Source organism: Pipra filicauda, unplaced genomic scaffold, assembly GCF_003945595.2.
Source record: "Pipra filicauda isolate LSUMZ 115617 unplaced genomic scaffold, ASM394559v2 scaffold17_size4572894_pilon, whole genome shotgun sequence".
Classification (NCBI taxonomy): domain Eukaryota; kingdom Metazoa; phylum Chordata; class Aves; order Passeriformes; family Pipridae; genus Pipra; species Pipra filicauda.
In genome coordinates, this window is record NW_024104287.1 from 208,799 (window position 1) to 225,627 (window position 16,829).

Genomic DNA, 16,829 nt, shown 5'->3' on the forward strand with positions numbered 1-16,829 from the left:
GAAGACGGAACAAGAAAGGAGTCTACATACACAAAATTTGTACTGTGTCATAAATCTAATCTATGTCTCTCATTCAGACTTAACTGCCATGCTCTTGCTCTAATGAAGTACAAGGCCAACATATTCTACCCACCTTCACCAAAAGCCAGTAATAAAGCTGTATGTGTCTCTGTGCAGCATCAAAACAGATTTCACATTATTGTTTCAAATAGCAAGAGGACTGAATGGAAAGATGTCTGTATTTTCTTAATAGCTGTAACCACACTATGTAGCACATGTCAAAATTCTGAAAAGAGAACAGATTCCCAATGCTTTGTACAATGTATATGGTTTCTTTACTTTGATGTCTTTGGTTCTTTATTGTATTAAATTATCTGGATTTTAAAAAGACAAAAAAAAAAAAAAAAAAAAAGGAAGGCTGTCTTTTGACTTATTACTGAACTGTCAAACATTATTTGAGCTAAGAGAACAGCCAGGGTCTCCATAAAAATTTTAGAGAGTGGAGGAGGGAAGAAGGAAAGTTGGTAAATATCCTGTCTATTTGCACAGTTAGGTATTTCAGTCACAAAGATTGCAGTGGGAATGACATTGTTCTAAGAGTCATTGTAACTTCTAAAATTCACATAAAAAAGGATCTACCCTATCACTCCTTAGGGAAGTCCTGCATCCCTCTCCCGTTACCATTTTCTGCAGTTTTCCTACCTCTCCTACATGGGATGTAGGGAGAGGATGAAGCGGTGTTGGCAAGTGTCTCTGATCACTGCTTTGGGGATGAGATTTCTTGCATGCTTTTTCTTCTAACAAACAAGCGTGATAGAGAGAAAAGATCCATTTCTCTCTTTTTAATATCTAGGGGAAAATGCAAGCCAACAGGAATTATTTTGCTCTGTTGATGTTTTCTCTTTACCTGGAGCATCTTTGGAGTCAGTACCAGCTGCTGCAGAGAAAGGTTTTGGTGCCCTAAAGAGAGATTTATGACTTCAGGAGAATAAATAACTGAGAGGAGCACAGAAACCTCATAGAGAAAACATTCTGCTGCCATGGCAGAAGGCTGTACATCAAATAGACCTGTCTCTGCAGAGGAGTTGAAAAAGTGCTCCTTCATATCGCTCATACAAAAAGTGGATAAAAAGTGTGGCCCTTTGAAGTCAAAGGCAAAACTCCAGGTGACTTGTGCCTGGCCACAGTTTCAGCTTTAAACTCAAATTTGAACATAAATTTAACAAATCACCAGGCATAATATGGTTCAGGTTATTATAAAATAGTCATATTATAAAATAGGCACTGAAGCAGAGGTCTTCCTCATCCTTCACTCTGGCTTATTCAGTGGGAGTTTCCATATGTTCTGCTTGCTATGCAGTTCAATAAAGGCACAAATTTCAGCTTCTAATCCTGAAAACAGAGTCAGCTTTCACTGAACTGAATGTTCCCTTTTGTATAAATAGTCCCTAAAGTTCACATTAAAGGATCTGGAATCTGCTGGTCTGGCTTTTGATCACCTAGGCCCTGGACATGCATAAATCTCTGTCTATAACATCAGAAATGTCCAAATGCTAGGAGATTGGGATAAATTCCCATTTTGAGGTAAGAAGAGGGAGAATTAAGAGTTTAAATGGAAAAATGTTAGTGGAAGTGACGTGAACTTACATGTCTGCAATTGATCATATTTAGTAAACATTGATCACGTATTTCTTGATCTAGAGCCAATGGCTAATACAAGCAAGAAAAAATGTAAGCTTCTCCACTCTCCATGAGCTGTTTGTGAGCCTGACAAAGAGCGGGAATGGAGAAGGTCAATATTTAGTCCTGTAATACAAGCAAAGCACAGGTTGTAGGCAAAAGAGTGCAAATTTCTTGGGGCATTGCACGGTAAATGAGTTCCCAGAGGGCTCCAGGCAGCAATGGTTAGACCACTTCTTATAGCTCAGGTGCAGTCTGCTACTTTTCTTAGTGCAGACAAAGCATACATTTGTTTTCTAATTTCCTAGGTAAAATCTTTGATATATAAAATAAATAGAGCTAGAAAGATGATTGCTAGACATGTAACACTGAGGAAGCTCTAGTATTTTTCCCTTTGAATTTCAAAACTTAGAAGAGTTTCCTTAAAGAACTCACATACAAAAACTCACAATGCAGACCAATATCATGTGTTTTATATGCTCTATTTTAAAGTCTACAAGCACAATATCAAGGACATTACTAACACTAGGAAATTAGCTCAGATTGCACGAGATAGGGTAAGCCATTGAATGCTGGTGGAGCAAAGCAGGAACAAGGAAATTGGCTTTGCCAGCTAATCCAACATGCTATAGACCTATACACTAAGCTCCAGTTCCAACCTTTCAAGTGTTAGCATCAGGGCCAGCTTAGGCAACTCCTTCCTAACACTCCCTCCTTTCCATGCCTTCTCTCAACTGAGCTGGTTCAGTTGTCCATGTGGAAAACCAGAAGACATTAGTCATACAGAAACACGAACAATCATGGATGTTTACAAAAATAATCTTACACAAATTAAAGCAAAAAGGAGTTATTTTAACACAGAGCTGTCCGATGATCTCGTTTGCCATGCCACATGACAGCAGCATCAGCAGTACTGTGGGCCAGCATGGGAGCAGAAGAAACTGCTGGACTCAGAAGGCCAAGCAATGGATGGTACAAAGAAGGCTGCCTGCAGTCACAGGCTCTCAGCCAGATTAATGCTTGTTTCCCATTGATAAATTAAGTCCCATGAATACCACTGAAAGCAGATCTGGGGGTGCTGTGAAAGTCTGATGTTTAACACCGCTTAGGAAAAACTCAAGGTACCTTAAAAGATGAAAATTCATAGCTCTGGCTTAAAGGAGATGATGGCCAGTGATGGTTTCACACCTTGGTAGCAACTCTGACTACACCTGACTACGTACTTTGCTATATCACTCACAGTCGTTGTTGCATGTACAGACCAATGCTACATTGAATATATTACAGGAAAAAAAAAAAAAAAGAGGCAGAAAAAAGGTTTAAATGCTTTTCTTAAGGTGTGTTAGGTTTGCAGCAGAATTGCCAGAGCTGACCATACCTGAGTGCTATCATTTGCTAGGCTGACATCACAAACAATTTTGGAGCCTGCTGTAGTGCAGGCTACTAAATTAGAATTGTTTGACTAGACTTCCTTCTAATGAAACTAAGAATTATATTATCTCTCTTAGTAAGAAGCATACTTAAACAGAAGCTTGAAAAAAAGATGCAGTTTTCTTCTAATATTCTTTAAAATGCTTTTGCCTTCTGACTTTCAAGAATTTAACACTGAAGCCTCTACAACTTAATGTAAAAAAAGTCTATTTCTATGTGAAGACTAGCACTTGAGAGGTCCTGACTTTATTCATTGTTGGAATTCACATGAAGAAGTCATGTAAATACTGTCTTATAACTCCACGCGTAACTCCATCCTAACAGAGGCACTTGCGGTTTAACGAGCATTTTATTTGCCATGGAAAATTGAAGGATAGCGTATGGCAGCTCTCACAGAGTATTTTAGACTCCTGAAGATAAATGTGACACAAAAAGTTCTCAGCAAAAGCCAACAAAGCAGGCAGTTATCATAGAACCATGGAATATCCTAAATTGGAGGGGACCCACAAGGATCATAGAGTCCAGCTCCTGGCTTTGCACAGGACAGCCCCAAAAATCACAGTGTGTTTCTGAGAGCCTTGTCCAAATCCTTCTTGAACTCTGACGGGCTTGGTGCTCAGCAGTCAAATCACAGTGCATCATTTCAAAGTCATAAAGCTGAGTTCACAGCAGAAGTGTTCACCATTTAAAGTCAGCCCTTAACAAAAGCAATTGCTGAGTTAAACGTTTTTCTGCTGCTATACTTAGGAGATGGACACAACAGCCATGGGGAAATTCCAAGCTGCAAAATCACCCTTGGTGGTTTTGGCCTCAGTCACATCCTGCTCCAAGGTATAGGAGAGTAGCTGAGTGCTCTTCTAGTGAGGGGAGGAGGAGGCAGCTGGGGAACATACCATCTTTCCTAACAGGGAGGAAAAAAACCAGAAGTGGCACCACATGGCATGTTCTAGCCTGCATGTAGGTAAACTGGTGGGTTTTTAATGTACAAACAGCAAAACAGCACATCAACTCCCTCTGTAATTTAAAATATCAGAAAAGCAACAAAACTGAATATTTGTGTCATGATTTATGAAATTGCAACACTTGCAATACCAGCAATTTTGCCCGGAGCTTACCCCTCCTTATGTAGGGATGTGGGAGCTCATCCCTTCAGGAATCAGAGATAAAATGCATGAGCCATCTCTTTAACCAATCCCTCACCAAACTCAGTATCCTCAAAATCCCACACTCCAGCATAATGGGGAGATGAATAAGAAACACTGTTTTTTACTCTCTGAAACATCCTACATTTCAAGTCGTTCCTTGTGTTTAATACCTGAGATGAGGAAAACCATCAACTAAGGCAACATCATTTAAAGCAAACTTCTTACATCACTTGCTTGAAATAAACAGGCAGTGTGCCCTTGTGGCCAGGAAGGCCAATAGAATCCTGGAGTGCACCAAGAAGAGTGTGGTCAGCAGGTGGACAGAGGTGATTCTGCCCCTCTACTTGGCCCTAGTGAGGCCACATCTGATTCTGGACTCCTCAGTACAAGAAAGACAAGGAGCTACTGGAGAGGGTCCAGTGGAGGCCACAAAGATGATTAGGAGTCTGGAGCATATCTCTTACGAGGCGAGACTGAGGCAGCTGGGCCTGTTTAGTCTGAAGAAGGCAAAACTGAGAGGGGATCTCACTAACGCACATAAATATCTCAAAGGCGGGTGCCAAAAGATGGTGCCAGACTCTTCTCAGTGGTGCCCAGAGACAGGATGAGGAGCAATGGCCATAAACTGAAACACAAGAAGTTCTACCTCATCATGAGGAAGAACTTCTGTATGTTGAGGGTGGCAGAGCACTGGAACAGGCTGCCCAGGGAGGTCATGGATTCTCCCTCTCTGAGGCATTCAAACCCCATTTGGACAGGTTCTTACGTAACCTGTTCTAGGTGACCCTGCCTTGGCCGGGGGTTGGACTAGATGATCTCCAGAGGTCCCTTCCAACTCTAACAATTCTGTGAAATCTAATTTTTTTTAAAGAAAACACACAACCTATTTGCAAGTAAGGATGTCTGTATAGTAAGTGTCTGTCCTGTTACTGCTCAATCATTTCCACTCCCATTGTTTAGATTCTGATACCCTCTTAAACAAATACCTCCCTCACATATGGATAGAATGTACACATTATTTTTTAAAGGGAAGTCAGAACAGAGATTATGGTATGAGGAGTGAACATTGAAGTCTTTCCTACCTATTAAGACATTCCCAGCTTTGCTTTGTCTTTTCTTACTTGTTTGATTCTTCTTGCAGTTGTACTCTTTGAAATAGTGTTGACGTCCTGACTTGTGTTTCTTCTATTCCATCACGTTTCCACTGCAAAACACATCTCTCTGGGATAGTTTAGCTCTCATTTGGGGAACTCATAGAGCTACCTTATCTCCATCATTTTCCCCTATCTTGCTCTGAACTGCCATCTCTTAGTGTGACTGTGCTTACGTGTAGCACAATGGAGAAATATGACCTGAAACACGAATATCAGTGTGAGAAATTTTCCTTCAGAAAGAAATTACAGTCTCCATTAAACCTTATAGATTAATATTTAGTTCTTGGGACTGTGCACACACATAATATCAAGCCCTTTACACAAAAGCTACACAGGAGCCATGCTTCAAGAAGAGGTTATGTATTGCTAGCATCAACCCCTGGACTGCGTGGATTTCTTAGATTTGTGTGGCAGGTTTCGTTTGATCAAAAAGTTAAAATGTACACCTCAAGTTTACTTCAGCATACTTTCAGAACTGCCTGGGAATGTTACATTCTGAAACCAAGGTATTTCTATGAAGTTAGGACTCAACAGCTGAATGTTTGTAGTTATGTTTTCAATTATAGCATTAAGCCCAGCAGTTTAAAGCCAAGACTCCTAATTTACAACAGTACTTGTTAATTTACAACACTGAGCTTGTATAACGTTTAAGTAAACACTGCACTTCTGGATGACAGAAAGCTAAACAATGAAATAAAACTTCAGAAACATATCTACTCCTGCAGTTTTCAAAGAGCTTCCAGTTCTCCAAAAACAAACAGCTCCCAGCTGCCCAGCATTTATACTCATGCATCCTGTACCTCTAAATATGTAGAGAGAAAGGGACCAACAACCTAAATCCTTTTCATTCAGAAGATCCATCAAACCAGATTTTAAGGGAAAAGTCTGCTTTCATCCACTGTATTTAATTTTGTTTTGTGAAGGGAGGGAAATGTGAAGAAGAAAATAAACACAAATTATAAACATGAAATGTACTTCAATTTTACTACTGAAAAGTCAACTCTTTGTTTCAATTAAGCTAAATCCTAGTCTTTCTAACAAGCATTTGAGCTGAAGACAACTCCCTCACGTTTCAGCCTTCTGTGGCTGAAACTAGTCAAACTGCCAGTTCTTCTTCTTAACCGTCAATTGCTTCACCTCCTTTCCCATTACAATTTAAAAAAAGTTTCACCTACCCAACCTCATTTTCCTCTGTAGAATGCAACTTTCCTCTTCTGACTCTTGCCAAGACCTCAATACGAGGGCTGATCGAATAAACGGAAGATGGTCAGAATATCAATTTTTCAGAAAAAATATCTTCAATGTATTTTTCTAAAAGCCCAAAATAAGATGTCAATAGAAACAGACTATTTTTCAATGAGTTACTGGAATTGTTGCAAAAGGCATACACTTCATTTGAAACAACTGATTTAACTGAAAATCTATTTTTTTACTAAACCATCCCAAAAGCCAGTTGTTTAAAAAACTCTGCAGAGGATGATGCCCTTAAGGTCTAACTCAGTTTTCTCCTCAAGTCTATAAAATCAGAGCTTTCAGAACTTTTGAGCTTTATACTCAAATAAAGCGGTTTGGGGAACATTACAATATGGAAGCCCTCGAAGGGCTAAGAATGCAGAAAATGTGTTTCACAACAGTCTTCAATGGTACACAGTATGAAGAAAGGACTCAGAGACTGGAAAAGCTGAGGCATGTTCAAAGAAGTTGTGAGCCTGAGGGTAGGTTTTGCAAAGCCTAAATAATGACTTGAATAGCACTGGCGAGCCACGGAATAGGACCAAGAGCATCAAAGGCCTCTTAGGGAGAAATGGGATAGGACAGTGGCTTCACAACGGTTTTGTGAATATGCACTATTCAGGATCTATAATACCATAACTAATTAAAAAGGGTTTAATAGGCATTATTCTTTGGGGTGGGTGGGAGGGTGTTTCAAGTTACCAACAACATTTTGTCCTTTGGGAATATTTTGCATATTTGTAAGCAGAATGTTGAGTAACAGCCTAGGAAAATGCCCTCCAGACTCACTCCTGGGTCTCTGGAGCAATCCAGCTAGAAACATATACAGCCTAGTCCAGAGAAAGGCCAAGATCAGCAACTCCCTCTCAAATGGATGGGATTTTTGAGTGTGCAACATCCCACAGTGGGCTGAGCCCTTTAAGTAGCAGTAATTGCAGACAGTTCTCTGACTTGGGCAGGGAGAGAAATTTGGGGTTGGCAACCTGAATAGCACACTGCCCAAATGCCCATTCAGCCACTGTCTGAAGACAGAAATCCTTGCACTAATTGTTCATTTTTGAGGGCAAAATTCCCAGGGACACCAGAGGGATTCTGCCTATATTAACAAGGACTTCGGGTTCTGAGTTATTACTGAGTATGACTGAGAAAGGCATTAAAAAATAACAGGGATACTCTCCAGCAAGATCAAATATCACATATACAGCTTTAAATTTTGAGAGTTGTATCTTTTTTAGGGTCTACAACAAAGATGAAGACATATCAGATTGAGGTGACCTCAAAAAGAGCTGACACTCATATTCAAGTACAACACTACAAGTAATAAATATTTCCAATTGACAAAGTCAATTCCTACCAAAAAACCCAACCAAACAAAAAACCTCACAACCCAGAAATACGATGGGTAAAATATCACCACATCACAACAGTTGAACAGGAATGAAAAGCAAGCACTGAGAGCTAAAATAACTACTGAGAGACAGGAAGCTTAAAGCAGAAGGCTTAACATGAACTCGAGAAAGGAGGGATACAATGCTGCAAATGTAAATGCTGGTATTTTACCAAAATAGATTAAGTTAGACTAAAACATAAGCAGCAGTTACATAAGCCAATTTGCTCTCTTGTAACAGGGCACATGCCTAGAAGAGATGCAGTAGATGTCACAGTTTGAGCAGAGCAAGTTTTTTAACACTGTCTCCCTCGACATTTTCATAAGACACCAGGGGAGACAGACTAGAGAAAACACTGTGTTCAAGGAGTTCTTATTAATGGCTCACTAACTGGAAATATGCACACATATATATATTTAGATATATATATATCTGGATAGATATAGAGATAGATATATACATATATATGTGTATATATAGGTGTAACCAAGGAGCCTGTCCTCAGTTAGGTGTTTCCAGTATTTTAAATAGCAACCTGAATTATAACTATATTCAGGGAATTAAATAAATGCTCTGAGTGGAAAAGGGCTACAAGGGCAATGAAGACAACAACTAGTTTTCATAACAATACTGGCAATGTTGAGAAATAATCCATGTTTAAAAGAAAAACAACCAACAGCCACAGGGTTGTGACTAAAGAGTGCAAAATGCATATTAATATGCTTTTACTTTTCCATTTAGCAGAAATAGAGAGCACATTAAAGAGCATACAGCTGATAAAGTCTACCCACAGTTAGACCACACAAAGCAAGGAGCCTAAAAAGAATTACCAGAAAAATATATCATCTTCTTAATTAGCGAGAACTTGTAACAACCCATGGGGCTTCAAGCAATACCAGAGAAACACAAATGAGAAAGCATAAATGACAGCTAAAATTAAAAAAATAGAGAGGCATGAAATAAATATCTGTTCTCTTTCTTGCCTCCTTGTTTTCAAGCTTGTTATTATGTCTTGCAAGTTCAGGAAGAAACTGTACTATCCAGTTCATTTTATTTCACCCAGGGTTGTTGCAAGGTCACATGAAAGAGGATGGTGTTGGTGAAGGGTTGGGAACAGCTGATATAACATTGTGTAGGGATGCCACTAGCAAAACAGAGAAGAAGCTCAGTATGAAAGTGTGGCACAGCAAATTCCACCACTCCTACCTCCTGTAGGGAAGAGCATTTCCATCAGTCCGGCCTCTTTCCTCAGTTGTCCTCCCCTGGGCTCCAAACACCCCGTCAGTATGCATATTCCACATTCCTCTGGCCTATAAAAGAGATATTAATACATTCCTAGCATGGCATTCAGGAGAAAAGTACTCCCAAGAGATGAAATTATACTCCCAACTCTCTCAAAGTGAACTATGGTTCATCGCTATCAGGAGATACAGGCAACACATTGGAAGAAACATATTCACAGGAAATAAAGACGAGGTGTGGCTCATGAAACTACAATTGAGCAGTTTGTTTGAATGACTGTTTTTAATTTACACCTGCTGAAAGCACCAATAAGCTTTGGAGATATGCACTAGTGCTGAACCCCATGGATGTCAATGGGGTTGCAAGCAAGCATGAGGCTTGCCCAGGCTGCAAGCTCAGAGGTAAAAGCAGGCCTAAGTGTCTGGCTGGATCAAGCACCCATGGACCTTGAACTTATACTACTTGACAGAAGAATGTCCTCTTGCATTAAATCAAAATGGATTTTGTATCACTTTGTGGATAACTTGGTTTTCAAGCATTGGACAAAGGCCAAGTCGTTGGAATGAGAGTGAAGTAGTTTAAGGACATGTCATCACAGTTTTCAGTAAAGCCATAAATCTGCTGAATTGCTGTGTGACTCTTATAGCACCAAACTGAACTGCATAACAGCAAAATAAAACATTTAATATAGAGTTACTTTTACAGTGTGTTGCCTCACTTTGCCGTTTGCACAATAAATATATTTTGCTGTTTCGTGAAGTTGTACAAGAAGGTTTGAGGTCACACAGAAATGGATAAAAACCGGTTTAAGGGAAAAGAGTCATCGTCATGAGCTATGAAATAAGGTTCTGATAAGGGCCCTTCAAAATCTGTTGGAGTTCTGCTATTGAACACAACACAAACAGGATTTGGACTCAAATTAGGGGATTTTCTACAGCACCTGTGGATGTTTTTAATTCCTGCAATACATGTTAGATCCCCAAGAGTGCATCTGGAAGTGGGCAGAAGGATTCTTCCATTCCTGTCTCTCTAGTTTCTTTGGTAATAACTGCTGGATCTCACTGCCTTTTCATTCTTATTTCCAGATAACACAGTATGACAGAGATTCCCACATTAGACACCCCAGGCATCTTTCCCTTTTCATCTAAAAGAGATTTCTTCTAGATTGCAATAACAGCCTCTTCTTAATAGAATGTGACCTGTTTCTTAGAAAACACAGGAAACAGAAAATTACTTGAAAAGTATAGTAATAAAAAATTATAAGAATTAATAAAACTGATGTAAATACATGTTTCAATATTCTATTCATTACTGATTGGAAAAGCCTGTTGTTCTAAAAACAACAGCAGTTGTTCTAAAAACAACAGCATTTTTTACAAGCACTTGAGTAAAGGCACTAGATATTTTTACAAGCAGACTTTTGACTTTGTGGATTCCTAAGAGGTTTCCCAATGCTAAAAAAAAAAAAAAGGGCAAACAAAACAATAAGATCTACTGAGCATTTGTTTACTCTTTAAAGAAAAGTAATAGAATTCAAACGAAATAAATACAATTTTCATCTCATCTATCAAAATGTACTCCAGATATATTCCATGTCTAAATATACCCTAGCATGTACACCATGATACATTGTATGAAGGCACATCTGCTTCTTGCAATAAGAATTTTGATTAAATATTAAGAAGACAATGAAGACAGGGTAAAAAAGGTACAGACAGCCAATGAACAAAATAGGCACATATAATATGACACTAGTTCACTCATTTCCTTAACACATCCCAGTCCATCTAAGAAAAGCCTTCCGAGGCTTCACAATCAAAACTCTGTGTGATTTCTCACTCAGAAAACCCCAGCACAACAAAATGAGCCTTGCAATGTGACCCTCAGGACAACAAAGAAAGTTCTTGGCAGAACACTAGAAGATCCAATTTCCATAGCTATGGTCCTCTAACAGCGCATGTCCCTTTTTGATTAAACCAACTATGAGATCATCCCCAGCGCAGAGCTAACAACTGCTATATTGTCATGCCAGGAGTATGTTGTTATTTGCACTAAGGCAGGAAGACTTTCTGCTTAACACTTAATTTATTTTTATTTAAACATTACATAGCTGAAACATAAAACAACAAGAATCTGATGCTGATGGGTGGTGTGATGATCTCTGCACTTCTGCACTCCAAATCCAAAATGACTTTTAGTCTTTTCAGGCCATACCTAACAAACACAGTTGCTATACTGAAGAAATGAGGTGATTTCTGAAGCAACATATTCCCAAAGTATTCAGAACTAGTAGCTGATAAAATTTGCACTTAGTTCAAACAATCCATTTTTCGTGCTTTTAGTTATCTTGATTTAAATTTCCCTTGGGGCAGATACTTTTTAATAGAAGTGTCTTATCTTTAAAAAGGGGTTTATATAGCATATTTTTATTGAAGTTCTCTTACTTTCTACTAAGAGATTGATATAGGAGGTATTGTAACAGTCATTAGAGAATTTACTGACTAAAGCCAGTTTTATAGATGTAGAGAAGAACCTGCTTCACAATCAAAAATATGGCTAGGTGAGTAGAGAAAAGCTAAACAAAATCTTGAAGTCTTAAACCGAATAGAAGACATAATGTGAATGTACCTGGACTGAACTTATTCTCCTCTAGTCTTCCAGTGATGTGTACAGATCAGCAAATCAGAGGTGGTATGATCTAAGAAATATAACTCTCCTGTATCCTACTGTTTATTTCCAAGAAATAGTGCTACTGGTTCAGAAAGTCAGGCAGCAATAATCCAATGAGATAATTTTACATTTAAAGCCCTATAATTTTATAACTTAGTAGCTGATACTTAATAAAAATTTGGCAAAACGGCTAAAGAATCTGTTTCATGCTAATGTTTTTTCATCTGTGAGAGGTATTGTAATAAATATTTCCAGCAGATATTATCAGAGTTGCTACACACTAACACTACCAAATTTGTGCAGATGGAAATGGATTTAGCAAACAATATGCACTAACAGATATCTGCACCCTTACTATGGATAAGGGGACATGAAATGCATTTGTCTCCTTCCATAATGTTTTTTCTTAGACTTTCTGTAATCATTAGCTATTTCTTTCCTGGGCAAGAAATGCAGCTTTGACTAAAAATGAACTGCAAGGGAGAATCTGAAAGAGTATCCAAATCACCGAACCTCTATGACCTCAGCTTCCACAAGATTTAAATTTGGAATCTTAAAGCCATGACACCCTTCACTTTGAAGAAGAACACACCAACATTAAGATTCTGTTCAGACATACAGTCTCCTACAGCTCTAAAAATTCAGTTCATGACCCAGTTATGGGAGGGAAATGAAAGATGTTGCAGTTTGCCCAACTCCACAGAGCAGGAATGCAGCAGTATTGATACAGGTTCCTGGCTGTGATCAGGCACCATATCATGAGCAGTTAATGTCAGGTAACTATACCCTAAAGAAAGGTTTGATTCCCTAAGAATGACTGACAGGGCTTTGGTGACTTGAATTATGTCTTGCCTCATCAGCATTTAATACCATTTCCAAATGATCAAGTAAAGGAGATTCAAAGCTGTCAGAGGAATTGAAAGGGGACTGGTGATGATGTCAGTGTTGCTAACTGCAGTATCTATATTGGTTTTATTTGATCTCTTTCCCATAAGTAATCTAGACTGGCATAGAATAGCTTTGTGGTATTTCAACTTGTGATACTTCAAAGCTCTGTGCAGTAGCAACCAAAGAGCATAAAAAAACGTAAACTTGGATCAGCAGCTTCAGCTCAGGATGACAAAGCTAGTCAGTAGCAACATGCATCAACAGGGACCGAACCTAATAACTGCCTTCACAGTTGCACAAAAAGCCACTTTCCAGTGTCCAGAGCGCCTGCAGAAGATATCCTTTAGAAGTTTCCAGCAGGAGGAATATTGTTTCTAATTCTTTTTCTAATGGTGCTTTTCTCTGCAGGTTACCTAGTCTCTGTGAAAAGACACTAAATATTCTACTTAACACCCTCCTGTGGACTGACCACTGCATTAATCATATACACATGTTAATTACCATTGCTAAAGCAAAATAACCCCAAAATATGTAAGCCTTCGATCAAAGCCTCACAAATTAGCAAAAGAAATAAGAAAACAAAAAAGGTCAGTCACAAATATCCCTCTTCCAAGTGCAAATTGTAACTAATTTAGAAGTGTATGTTTGAAAGAAGTGTATCTTGGTTACTAAGAGCTCAAAGACCAGTGCAAATAAATGGCTCCTGAGGGGGTGATATTCAGGGACAGCCAGTAATTCCCAGTTTTAATCTGTCATAATCAATGACAAAAAAATGTATCAGAATAGTCAGCTCTCCCTTTTACTCATTACTTTTCATTAAGTGGATTAAGCAGCTTGAAAAAAATATTGTGTTTGTTCATATTAGAAAACTCAAAGCATATCTAAGGATGTTCTCTGTATAAGATTTTATATCTAATTACAATTGATTTGATAACATATTTGGGAAGCATCTTTGGGTTTTGAAATTATGTCTATTTTGCTTTCAGAAAGACTGTAAGACAAATACTCAATATGCCCTTAAGCCAGACCTATAAATCACTGAATAGGAATTTTGAGCTGGTTTTGAACACTTGGCCCCGTGGATGTTTGTTCTGAAGGACAGTGGGTGTGAGGAGATCGCCTGTGTAAAATTCCTGCTTGATAATGCTCCCACGTGGCTGCAGCTTCTGCTCGAAGCTGTGGTTGCCATCCTATACCATTCCTACATGATCAGCTTTGAAGAATTGAAACATGAAACAACACATAATATTTTATACCACCTTAGGTACTTATAGGAAAGGAACTGAATAAAACTGACTCTTCGACAAATGGCCAGTCTGTTTTCATAACCACTGGGTTATATATTAATTTTTTAATCTATATCACATCAGTAATAATATTAGCCAAAAAGACATTGGTTTTTGTTCAGGGATTTTTTTGTTGGTTTTTTGTTTGTTTTTTGTTGTTTTGTTTTGTTGTTATTGTTTATTTGTTGGGTTGGGGTTTTTTTATAGCCCCAAGGTTTGTTTGCAATGAAGCTGAACAGTTTTGCATCCAGCTTTGCACGGAATATGCCTCCCAAAAAGTAGGGAATGGATGAAGGGTTAAAACAAGGGATGTAAACCTTTGGGGAAAATGAGTGCCCACAGGTTACTGTAATTCAAAGGCAAAATCTATTTCTTCTCAATAGAAACAGATTTTTGCTACATCCCAATGAAAAATAGATAATAATGTATTTTTCTAAAACAAATAGTAAGTTAACCACCTCCAGGTTAAGTTCTGGTACTTCTTGATTAGAAGTACCAGTCGTCATAAGTTACATTTTTTTGATAAAAAGATTGTAAGAACAAGGATTTTGCTGAAACAAGACTAAAAATTTTTGAACAGTGTATGCAAATAATTTTTCAATCATAAAGGAAATGTGAAAGTCTAAACTTCACCTAACTCCATATCATATGTTGAAATACTATGTATATGTTCCCAAACTGACTTGAGGGAGCAAAGCCATGCAAAGCCAGACACATACACTCGTTGTGGAGTGTACAGACATAACACCTTTCAAGTGAACAGCCTAAAAGTAATTACACTTCTACATTTGTTCCCCATAAATACTTATTTGAACACTAAATTTACAATTTTACATCATTCAAAGAAAGCAAACACCTCAGTCTAATGATGAATTGGTCTCTAATTTCTCCAATAGTGTCTGCTTTCATAGAATCAAGAATAACCTCTGTTGGAAGGGACCCACAACAGTCATTGAATCCAAATCTTAGCCCTGCACAGAACCATCCCCAAGAGTCACACCATGTGCCGAAGAGCATTTTCCCAATGCTTCTTGAAAGCTGTCAGGCTTGGTGCTGTGACCACTTCTCTGGAGACCCTGTTCCAGTGCCCAACTACCCTCTGGGTGAAGAACCTTCTTCTAATCTCTAACCCGAACCTCTTCTGACAAAATTTCCCTCAGGTCCTGTCACTGGTCGCCAGAGAGATGTTACCTTGCTTTGGCCTGCCTCCAGGCCTGCTCCATGAATAAGCATGCCAGACATCTTCCCTGGTTCTCCCCAAACCTTTTTCCTGCACCTGGGAAACAGCCAGGATCCTGACATTACCAATGGCTCTCATTGACTTCATTTGACAAGAATGTAGCTCTTCAATTTTTCCACTCCGCAGAGGGATGCTGCCTGCTTTTAACACATAAAAAGGGCACTATTCTTATTCCGTGTATTATCAGATCTCATCTTGATCACCCGAGCAGGTCCAAATCGTCAGCCGAAACAAGAGGAAGCCACTCTTTAAGGCCGGGAGGGTCTTTCACCGCCCCGCGGGCACCGGTGCTCGTTCACAGCAAGCGCTGCCATCTGGTGGCATCTGGGAGAATGGCAGCCCCGACTTCAGCGGCACGTCAGGGAACGCTGGTACGGTTGCCCCTTTAAAGACCGTAGCAGCGGCATGAATTGACATCCAGTGGAATATATAATCGAATCCCTGTTTGTAAGCATAAGCTAGAAGTATCAATACCCTTCCAAGACACTCGTGATAATGTATTTATATTCCTGGCAGGAAACCTGAGTCAGTTCAGCAAGTTTCTAGTGCAAATCTGATATGGATGGTTGACCTGAACTCCGGGGGACAAACTCTAAAGATAGAAGAGGTGGACAGGGTTTCTGCATGCGGAAAACTGGATGCCAGAACTTGGATAATTCTGTAATTTCTCCTAGATTAGTCACAGACAAAGCCAAGTCATTTGACTGACTTCATATTGTCAGTATGAAATTATTTTGTTGACACAGATTTAGGCTGTAAATGAGTACTCAAAGATTAGTGCGTGCCTTTCCAATGAATTCCTTGCTAGCGCTTAAAACTCTTTGTTTCTGTTTCAGCTTTCTGTCGGCATAGCACCCAGCCTTGCAAGACGTGATGTGGTCTCAAATGCTGTTAGCGAATCCGGGGGTCAAAACAACTCAAGCCTTGCACAATAGGCCTTGCTCTCCTCGTTAAATAGAAGTACAGAATTTGTGAGCGCAGCTATTGTCATTCCCATGTATTTTCGTTGCTTGTTTCCATATCTTCTACTGCATCTCTGCTACAACATCAGGGAGCTTTTCTCGTGCAGAGTCTGGACGGACAGCACATATCTGAAATAGCGCGAGGAGCTTGGAATACAGTGTGTTTACAAGTCTGGAGTTTTATGTCCTTATCTGAACCAAACTGCTCATGCTTCTGAGCGTCAACACACTGTTGCTCATCAGAAAGTTATCTGTCCAGGCAAAGCACATTGCTCCCAATTTAGAAGAGTGAGCAAACGCATTTGAAACATAACAAAATTGGAACAGGCTAACAAGGCAAGTAAAAGAATTATTCAAGGTCTCGCAATACAGTTGATAGCTTTCTTCACAAGGAAGGTTAGAGAGGAGTAGGTTGATGTTCTTGCATGCCTATTTGAGAAGAAAAGGATAAAGGCCATTGGAACCAAGCAGATAAAATAAAAGATCCAGTGGCTGAATCTGTAAAAATTC

At 39.1% G+C, this 16,829-nt stretch overlaps 1 long non-coding RNA gene across 1 annotated transcript; it reads left to right on the forward strand.

Moving 5' to 3' along the window:
* Positions 1-12,559: 12,559 nt before the first annotated feature.
* Positions 12,560-16,371, forward strand: LOC113996023. Its single transcript, XR_003543606.2, has 4 exons — positions 12,560-12,719; positions 15,569-15,728; positions 15,874-16,017; positions 16,194-16,371. It is a non-coding gene; the product is annotated as an uncharacterized LOC113996023 (long non-coding RNA).
* The last annotated feature ends 458 nt before the right edge of the window (positions 16,372-16,829 follow it).